This window comes from Wolffia australiana, chromosome 2, assembly GCF_029677425.1.
Source record: "Wolffia australiana isolate 7733 chromosome 2, ASM2967742v1".
NCBI lineage: Eukaryota > Viridiplantae > Streptophyta > Magnoliopsida > Alismatales > Araceae > Wolffia > Wolffia australiana.
This window is the reverse complement of record NC_135836.1, coordinates 25,366,094-25,375,969: the sequence shown is the minus strand read 5'-3', so window position 1 is coordinate 25,375,969 and position 9,876 is coordinate 25,366,094. Positions and strand designations below refer to the sequence as shown.

Genomic DNA, 9,876 nt, shown 5'->3' with positions numbered 1-9,876 from the left:
GCCTCCTTGGCCGCCGCCACCACCGCCGCCTCTCCCGTAAGCTCCGTTGCCGCCGCCAGACCCATAGCCAGAGCCGCTACCGGACCCGTAGCCAGATCCGTTTCCGCCTCCTTGCCCACCCCCCCCTCCTTGGCCGCCCCCGCCTCCTCCGCCGCTCCCGTAGCCTCCGTTGCCACCGCCGGAGCCATAGCCAGAGCCGCTGCCGGACCCGTATCCAGATCCGTTTCCGCCTCCTTGCCCACCACCGCCTCCGCCGCCGCCACCGGAGCCATACCCGCCGCCACCAGGTCCGCCCCCGGACCCGTAGCCGGAGCCAGAGCCGGATCCATACCCACTACCGGAGCCATTTCCGGAGCCCCCGCCTCCTCCGCCTCCCCCGCCGCCACCGCCGGCACGGGCGGTTAGCACCCTGGCGGCCGAGGACATGCCCAGGCAGAGCATGAGGGCCAGGAGGCCTCCCACGACCCTGAGGTTTCCCATCGGTCTCTTCTTGTATCCCAACCACAGAAGACTCTCTCAAAAACGGACGTGCTTCGACCCGAACGAATATGGGGTTGTATTTATAGGTATCGGTGACTCCAGAATCTAAAAGAGCAGGGTGTGGGGTTCCTCTCTGTCGCAGAGAGTTCCCGAATTTAATATAACAGGAAAAACGGAGTCAAATCTATCCTCTTTCTGCGTCCCATGTCGCTTGAGGCACTCGCAGGATGTCCACGATTATCCAAAACCAGAACCCGCCGGTCAAAGTCTGCGGGTAGACAGAGGAACCGGTGTCTTGGTGTGTACTCCTCAGTAGATTTCAATTCTGTCGCCACATGCCGTCTGAAATGGCTTGGACGTTCCTGCCGACTACAGTGTCGCCGAACGTTTCTTCGCAACGCGTTCGGGAATCGTTAGGAAAATTATTGCCGTCTGATAAGTAGGTTCATGGTTCGGCCTTTAAATGTCAGTCTTTATATTGGGAAATAAAACATTAGTAATCTAAAGAAAAGCTGCCGGCGGTTTTGCTCACGGCATGGTATTTCAAATGCCTTTTCTCAGAAACGCAGTTCTTTTCCCAAACGGTTTAAAATTACGCTCCGATTGGTCTGTGTGCAGCAAACTCAAAACGAGGTAGTGAATTCAAAGGGTTTGGACGATGGAGCCGCTCTCGCAGAATTCTTACTCTCAGCGAAATTTAGTTTGCGTTGAATATTATTACTTACGCGTCGGCGTAGTCGGAACTTGTTCCAGGTCCGCCCACTCACAAGTCACAACCTACCAGTTGAGTCGGACTGGATGAAACCCGGGAACCACTCTTTGAGAACGGCAGGATTGTGAAAATCTGACTGCTCTTTTTTTAATGGGCTATGCGGGTCTTTCAGTCCCGCCTAACTTACGCGTCCCCTGTCTCCCTTTCAACCTTGATAACGACTGCGGAGTGCGGAGTGCGGTGTGGCATTCGTCGACGGCTTAGGTATTGACGGAACGTCCGCAGGACAGTCAACCAGGCCACTGTGAACGGGGATATCAGACCCCACGGACTTTACTGGCTCTTTTCGATGGTTTGCAATACTTGCGCGCACTGCTCGAGCGCGGACTACGGGTTCAATTTGATGGGAAGGGAAGTCAGCGGAAAAAGGACGCCCTTGACGACGCGTTGGCTGCTGACGACCTCGATAGTTGAAGGAGCCTAAAGCGGGGTGGGGTTATAACCCGAGGAAAATTGCATTAAAACCTATTAAGGAGTCGAACTTCTTAGCGAACGATAGTATTGATTAATGACGATTTTAACACATTATTCACCTGACGCGGTGAGTACGGCGATATTCCGCCCGTGTGTAAACGATGATGCATCAGTCTCGTTCACAATTTTCCCCAGTTCCACTGCGTCTTTCAGAGCTGTCCCACGACAGCTGCTCCGAGTCAATGACGCCTGTTCAGGACTCTTTGGTGGAAACAAATCTGAAAACCAACCGCGAGCATATTCCGCGTATTTATGGCTGCAGATATAGTAATCTCTCGGGTACTTGAACTAGGGGATCGAGTATCCTTCTACCTCCTCATGATCGGGAAACTCCCGGCCTCCAGGCCTTAGCTGCGGCCACTGATTTCAGGAATATCCTTCTAAGCTCCTCCTCGCCTTTATTTATACTCATACTCTGTTGACGGTTTTATCCCGTGTTGGCCGGCGTGGTTTAGTCCTCAGTAGCAAATACACAGCCAACCATTTTTTCATGGGTGGATGACGATAAACTCACAAATCGTATAGTCAGCCACCCGACCTTTGGGCGATGTTTAGAATTTCATAAATCGTAGCATTGACAAAGGGACAGTTGAACTGACACATCATGTATGGGCCTATATTCCGATGCCTTCTCTTTAGAAAATACGTCAAGAAAAGACAGTGCCGTTTGAGCTATAGAGAGCAGTCTCAATGCGTTATCATTGTGTTTATCTGAGCATCAACTGGTTCGCTTTTGTCCTCGTCGTGCATACTTATTGCTTCCGGAATTAAACATCTAAGACTTCTACTGAACTTTAAGTTTACATCACTTTGTAACTTTTGTATTACTCTCTTTGGGTACTATGGTTTCGAGAAGAAAGTACCCAGTAATGTTTCCGCAGTGTCACGTCGAAAAAGAAAAATAGGAGCGAAAAACTATTCCGATCTTCGTGTCCCCGCAATAGTTTCCCTTATATCTATCGAGGCGCGATGGTTAAACTTCCTCGTCTGTAGTAAAAACGTCCTGAGGAAATTTGGTGAGATCACTGTTCAGAAGGTCTCCAGTAAACGCGTCAGCAGCCGAAGTTTTCTCACGCGAGGCCTTTCCCCCTCTCTATCACTTCGCAGTGGCCATGCTGAAGGGCGAGGATGAGTATCTGATGAGACGACAGGGACTGGAAACTTGCAAAAGCGCTGGCTAACTTCAATCTCAGACGATCCCCATTCACAGTTGCCGCATTGACTTTCGTGCGGCGCTTCCCCAAATACCCAAGTGGATTAGGAATGGGACGCCGCGATCCATATGGCCCCGGGGATTCGATCTGATCGTTCGAATGTTCGCTCAGATCGAGCACTCCCGAACGATTCAATCCGACCCTCGATGGGAGCGGTTAGATTCGATTCGTACGCGATCCTCGCATCGTGTTCGGATGGAATAATGAGGTGAGATTCGATTCTAACTGGCAGGTCGGATCGAATTGTTCGAATTAATAACAAATCTACAAAATAAATATATAATAAATGAAATGAGAGTGAAACGAGAGAGAGAGCGCGAGAGAGAGAGAGAGATATATAGAGAGCCAGAGAGCACGCGAGGGAGAGAGAGAGAGATAGAGAGAGAGCTTGAGACGGAGAGAGAAGAAGAGATAGAGAGCGAGAGAGAGATAGCGCGAGAGAAGAGAACCAGAAGAGGAAGAGAGAGAGCGCGCGCGAGACAAGAGAGCCAGAGAGGGAGAGAGCACCTGAGAGAGAGAAAGAAGGGAGAGAACGCAGACGAGAGAGAGAAAGCGAGAGAGGTAAAGAGAGAGAGTGTGAGCGCGAGAGAGAGAGACCAAGCGAGAGCGAGAGAACGAGAGAGAGAGTCAGAAGGAGACATAGAACGGAAGAGAGAGAAAGGTAGAACGAGAGAGAGACAGAGGGAGAGAGAGAACATGTCAAAGAGAGAGCCAGAGGGAGAGAGAGAACACGTCAAAGAGAGAGCCAGAGGGAGAGAGAAAAACAAGCATGGGAGAGTGAACGAGAGAGAGAAAACGAACGAGAGAATGAGAGAAAGAGGGAGAACAAGAGAGAGCCAGAGGTAGAAAGAGAGAGCACGACAGAGAGAGAGAGAGCACGAGAGAGAGCGAGAGAGACGGAGACCAGGCGAGTGAGAGAGAGAGGGAACAAGAGAGAAGGAGGGAGAGAGCTAGAGGGAGAGAAAGAGAGCACGAGAGAGTGATAGGAGGACGAGAGAGAAAGCCAGAGGCGGAGAGAGTGAAAGGGAGAGAACGAGAGGGAGCCCTCGAGAGAGGGAGAAAGGGAGAACGAAAGAGAAAGTTAGAGGCGGAGATAGAAAAGGGAGAGAACGAGACAGAGCCCAAGGGCGAGAGGGAGAAAGTCAGAGGCGGAGAGAGGGAAAGGGAAAGAGTGAGAGAGAGCTCTAGAGAGAAAGGGAGAAAGGGAGAGGACGAGAGAGAAAGTCAGAGGCGGAGAGAGAGCCGTAGAGACAGAGGGAGAAGGGGAGAGAACGAGAGAAAGAGGGAGAAAGGGAGAGAAAGAGAGCACTAGAGTGATAGAGAACAGGCGAGTGAGAGTGAGAGAGAGAACAAGCGAGAGAGAGAGAGAGAAAGGAAGAGAACGAGAGAGAGAACAAGCGAGAGAGAGAGAGAGAGAAAGGAAGAGAACGAGAGAGAGAACAGCGAGAGAGAGAGAGAGAGAAAGGAAGAGAACGAGAGAGAGAACAAGCGAGATAGAAAGAGACAGAAAGACAGAGAAAGGAAGGGCACGAGAGAGAGAACAAGCGAGAAAGAGAAAAATGGAGAGAAGGAGAGAGAGAATGAGAAGCGGAGAGAACGAGAGAGAGAGAGAGAGAGAGAGAGAGAGAGAGAGAGAGAGAGAGAGAGAGAGAGAGAGAGAGAGAGAGAGAGAGAGAGAGAGAGAGAGAGAGAGAGAGAGAGAGAGAGAGAGAGAGAGAGAGAGAGAGAGAGAGAGAGAGAGAGAGAGAGAGAGAGAGAGCAATTCGATCGAAAGATTCGAACTGTTCGGATCGATTATCATTTTGATCGACTAAAACAATTCGATCAAAAATCTATCAACTCGATTCGATCCAAACCCCGATCCCGACTGATGGGTGCTGGGAAGATAGCACAAACTGACGCTAGTCCGGAAGAAAAGACGCGCTATGAGATGCGAGAAACAGTTTGAAAAGCAGTTTTTAAGACTGAAAAGAACGGTAGTCTCTGGTTCACCTCACCTTGTCCCCCAAAGTGTTCTCGATAGCCCTTCTTGACTTGGAGCAGGTGTCGAGCCATATTTAATCAAAAAACGAAGAAACCGCAGAGCGGTGTAAACAGCAATGAGAAATAAAATAAGTATCCCCGATCGACCAATCGATGGACAAATAAAGAACCATTTTCAACGCGAACTGGACTAGGCCACGGTATCGGTGTGCAGTGAATGGTATGTTAAAAAACTACAAATATATCCCAACGTTCCGCAATCAATGCGAAGCCTTTTGGAAGAACCGAGGATAAAATTGGTTTTACAGTATTTCCTTCGGGTTATACCCCTCCGCCGCTTTATGCTCCTTGAGCTGTTGAGTTTGTCGGAAATAAACGCGCCATTGGCCGCAAGATTTCTCCCCAGGCGCCCCCCCCGCCCCCCCGCCCCCACCCCGTCTCATTTAATTCCTGTTCGACGAATGCGACGCGGCAGAAAGATGGGAAAAAAAAGATTGCAAACAGCCGAAGAAAACCAGGGTAGGCCGGTATCCGACATCCCCGTTCACAACGGCTGGGTTGACTCTCTTGCCGACGTTATCTCGCTACCTAAGCAGCTGAGGAACGGGACAGCGCAGTCCTCATCGACGAGAGGGAAATGAAGATAACGCAAGGAATAAGTTAGGCGGGAAAGGAAAGGCTCGCCATGACGTTTAAATAATTAATTATAGAGGCACTGGATATGGAATGCATCTCCGCCGAGTAGTCCAGAATAGAAACCGTTGACTCGGAGGATGTGTGAACCCAAACGGACTGCAAACACTACGGAAATTAAGAAACACGGCCAGTGGTAGTTGAAACTCCGAGCGGACTGAAAGCCGGCATACTGTCGCCGTTAAGTGTGCCGAAGAGACTAAGAGTTCGGACTTCAGACAAGGAGTCCCACTCCGTCCAAAAGATTTCATTCAGTATTGCCTTCCTTCTCTTTTTCTGGGAAAACAAGACCCTGATGAGTCGCAATACGCGCTAAAAAGGATTTCAAATCTCTCTGCTTCAAATGGATCCAGCGTTTGAAAAACAATGGATTCATCGCAGATCTTGAAGACCGTATAGCCTTAAATTATTTTGGATAACCTTTTCCTCGAGCTCCCAGTGCTAGAAGCTCCTCGGAAAAAATATCCTTCAACGGTCCGAGTATCAAATGGGGTCAACACCGTAAGTTTGTTTCTCAGGGGGCCCCCAACGCGTAGAGAGAAAATCGGACAGCACTGTGGTCGGCGAGACCGTCCGAACGCGCAGTTCAATTCAGCGGGCGTACCACGCCAGAGTACCAAACGAGGAAGATATGCGCGTCGAGTACTGAGCAGAACACAACAAACGGGCGACCCAGTGTGCGGCGATGTAGGACCGGAACTTCTGGTTTTGGATAGATCATGGATGTCCCACTACATCCGCAACTTCGGATCCACCAGGAGAGTAAAAATGACTCTATTTTTTACGTATTTTGAGTATGGGAGGGGTGCACGAGGACGGCACCGTGCATGAGCCCAACGCCTATAAAGGCCAACCCCGCACCCTCGGGTTTAAGCACGCCGAGTTTTGAAGTATCTGTCATCGTCGGGAAAGAAGAAGAGAGCGATGGGAAACGTCAGGGTCGTGGGAGGGCTCTTGGCCCTCATGCTCTGCCTGGGCATGTCCTCTGCGGCCAGGGTCTTAACTGGCCGTGCCGGCGGTGGCGGCGGGGGCGGAGGCGGCGGAGGAGGCGGGGCTCCGGAAATGGGTCGGGTAGTGGGTACGGATCCGGGTCAGGCTCCGGCTACGGGTCCGGTGGCGGACCTGGTGGCGGTGGGTACGGGTCCGGCGGTGGAGGCGGCGGCGGTGGAGGGCAAGGGGGAGGTAGCGGTTCTGGGTACGGGTCCGGCAGCGGCTCCGGGTACGGCTCCGGCGGCGGCAACGGAGGTTATGGAAGCGGCGGCGGAGGTGGCGGCGGCCAAGGAGGCGGCGGTGGGCAAGGAGGAGGCAGCGGATCCGGGTACGGGTCCGGCAGCGGCTCTGGCTACGGCTCCGGCAGCGGCGGAGGAGGTGGTGGCGGCCAAGGAGGCGGTGGTGGGCAAGGGGGCGGAAACGGATCTGGGTACGGGTCTGGTAGCGGGTCCGGTTTCGGCTCTGGCGGCGGCAACGGCGCTTACGGGAGCGGCGGCGGAGGGGGCGGCGGCCAAGGAGGCGGCGGCGGGGGTGGTAACGGGAACGGCTCTGGATCGGGGTCCGGATATGGCTCTGGCTTTGGTTCCGGCTCCGGCAACGGAGCGTCTGGCGGCGGTGGCGGGAGTGGGGGTGGTGGCGGCGGCGGCCGTGGAAATGGCTCCGGCTCGATCTGGGTATGGGTCTGGGTACGGGTCAGGATCTGGCGGCGGTTACGGTGGCCGTCCTTGAGGAAACACCCGTCGGAGTATTCCCGCTCCTCCGAAGCAGGCACCGTAATATAACATTTTCCCAAACAAGCCTTCGTCGTCGTCGATGGTAGGGTAGGGAGGCACTCCCACGCGCCTGTAAAAGTCAATGAGTGAATAATGAACGTGCCGTTCGCCCTCGCTGGAGAGTCAGTGTTCACGACCGTTGTATGCTACCATCGACAAGAGTTTTACAGTCTTCCTGCGCAGGTGTATCGTAGGAGTTCTACAGTTTTGTGCGCTGGGTCCTTGGCCCGTCCTTGTGATCATTCTTACGGTGGCTTGCTGGCGCCTCCTTAATACAACCAATAAGATTGGACGACGAGGTTTGACTTCTTTAAGAAATCCCTGCTGCTTCGTTCAAGGAATTTTGTAAGAGTGGACGAGTACCGTTTCTTGAGAAAATAAGGAAATCTTGTAAGGAAATTTTGCCTCGTTGGTAGCGATTGGGGAGTCCCGTTTCTTGAGAAAATCAGAGTGGATGAGGATCCAACATCCATAGGAGAGTCCATGCCATTACTATGGACGAGGATATCAAAACACTGAAAATTTAGCAGAGTTTTTTGGCAATTATTTTCCTCCTTTGTCTACGTGGAGTACTTAGGGATCGGTCGTTGGGTATCCCAAATAGTGAACCCCCCCTGATACGTTTAACGGCCAATATACGTATTATAATAATTTGAGAACCCCCCCGTCTCTGTTGAAGGGGTTAGATAACGGTCAGTAAAATATTATTCTAAACACATGTGTTCGAATGATTTACGGATAATAACCCGGTCTTATATTTTGTTCAGCTCGCAGATTAGTCTGAATTTTCTTTCATTGGTTATGCTGGAATTTGAGAAAGATAACAAATAAAACATGATTCTACGCTACAGGAACTATGATGACAGTATAATTTATAGCCTGTCAATTTGAAACACTGCAGAATACATCCGTCGAAAATCAACATCGGTCCATTACTCAGAAGAAGAATATTTTTGAGATTGATCTATACCAGCGTAATGCTTTGTCGCATGCTTCTTATGAGTGCAACTTTAAAATGGTCGCAAAACAAATTAAATTATCACAAAACTACCCCTTAATGGACCATCCTGATGTAACCATTGGATTCTACGTTATGACATTCGTTTGTGAGATTGGCTCTATTATCTTACTGTTTACAAACATGGATTACTAAATTAAAATTTAGCCGTTCCTTCATTCGATGAGAATAGCTCCGCACAACAGAAGGTAGCATATAGAACTGCTGGAATTTTAGGATTCACTCAATTGCTGGGAATAACTGTAGTGAAAAGTTTTATTTGAATCAATACGCTGCACGATCAGTGTCTGATTGTCCACTCTTCATGTTAAACTTTCCAAAATACCTGTAAGGGTGCTGAAATGTTCTTTTAATGTAGATGCATTTCAATAAAATCTGCGATCCATGTTCCCAGATAGTTTTTCAAGCACTCCATTTATCATATTACTGCTATGCACATGTTTAGTGAAAGGTACGACGCGATGGGAACTTTGAGCTCTCAAGTTTCTGTCATTTGTACCATAGAATCAGGGATATCTTCATTGGGACGCCTATATCGAGAACCAAAACAACTACCGACAATATTTATTCCTCTGCCCAAAGGCAAGCTTAGGATCAAATATAAAGTTATGGAGGATTTGTTCCTAGACATGCATAGAATTCCTAAATCAGGTTACTCTTGTTGGTAAGATAAAAATATAGCCGAGGTTTGGTCAACAAGAGCATCTGAACGTCTGAGATGATTTATCCAGAGGGCCCAACCTAGAATGTGAAAATGACGCCCCGTGAAAGAGTTCAAGGAGATAAGAACAGTAAAAGAATAAGGAGAGAGGCAGATGGAGAGAGGAACAGGAAATATGGACTATCGCTGAGATTGAGATTTCTTCGAGGAGAGGTGTACGTGTTGGTCTATATCTAAGATAAATTTGAAGACCTTACAAAAATCCTATCCAGATTGAATCCTCACCATCTCTGTGTGTCCTAACTAGATTGAAACGCGAGATGTATATTATTTCACCCTCTGTCAATGGTTCATCTTCCGAATTATAATATGTAATTCTCATAGTTAGCTTATCGCTCATAAATAATATTTTCAGTCTATTGAAACTCTTTCGACTAAAGAGCACCCACTATCTATCCTTAGTGTCCCCACACCAATGGCTGCGGAACGCCATACTCATCATATGAGGAGGCTAGATAGTGCTATTCTATCCGGATACTTGATGTCCTTCTCGTATCCTTGAATAAGAATGTTTAGAACACATGCTTAAAGACTAATGATCTCCGGATTATGATCTCATCATAATTCACTAAGTACGATCATGTATTCATGGGCTTCATCATGAGCATCACGCGGCGCTATTATGAATATGTTCTATTAATGAACATGGAACGAGATGTGGAATGTGTGATTGGCTTGCCGGCCACATATATTTTTGTGTGTCCTAACTAGTTTGAAACGTGGAGATGTATATTATTTCAGCCTCTGTAAATAGGTCA

At 49.5% G+C, this 9,876-nt stretch overlaps 1 long non-coding RNA gene across 1 annotated transcript; it reads right to left on the bottom strand.

Annotated features, from left to right (window-relative positions):
- Window positions 1-2,493: 2,493 nt before the first annotated feature.
- LOC144700238 (uncharacterized) lies at window positions 2,494-5,352 on the bottom strand. Its single transcript, XR_013580691.1, has 2 exons — window positions 4,938-5,352; window positions 2,494-3,204 (listed from the first exon to the last, which is right to left on the bottom strand). It is a non-coding gene; the product is annotated as an uncharacterized LOC144700238 (long non-coding RNA).
- Window positions 5,353-9,876: the final 4,524 nt, after the last annotated feature.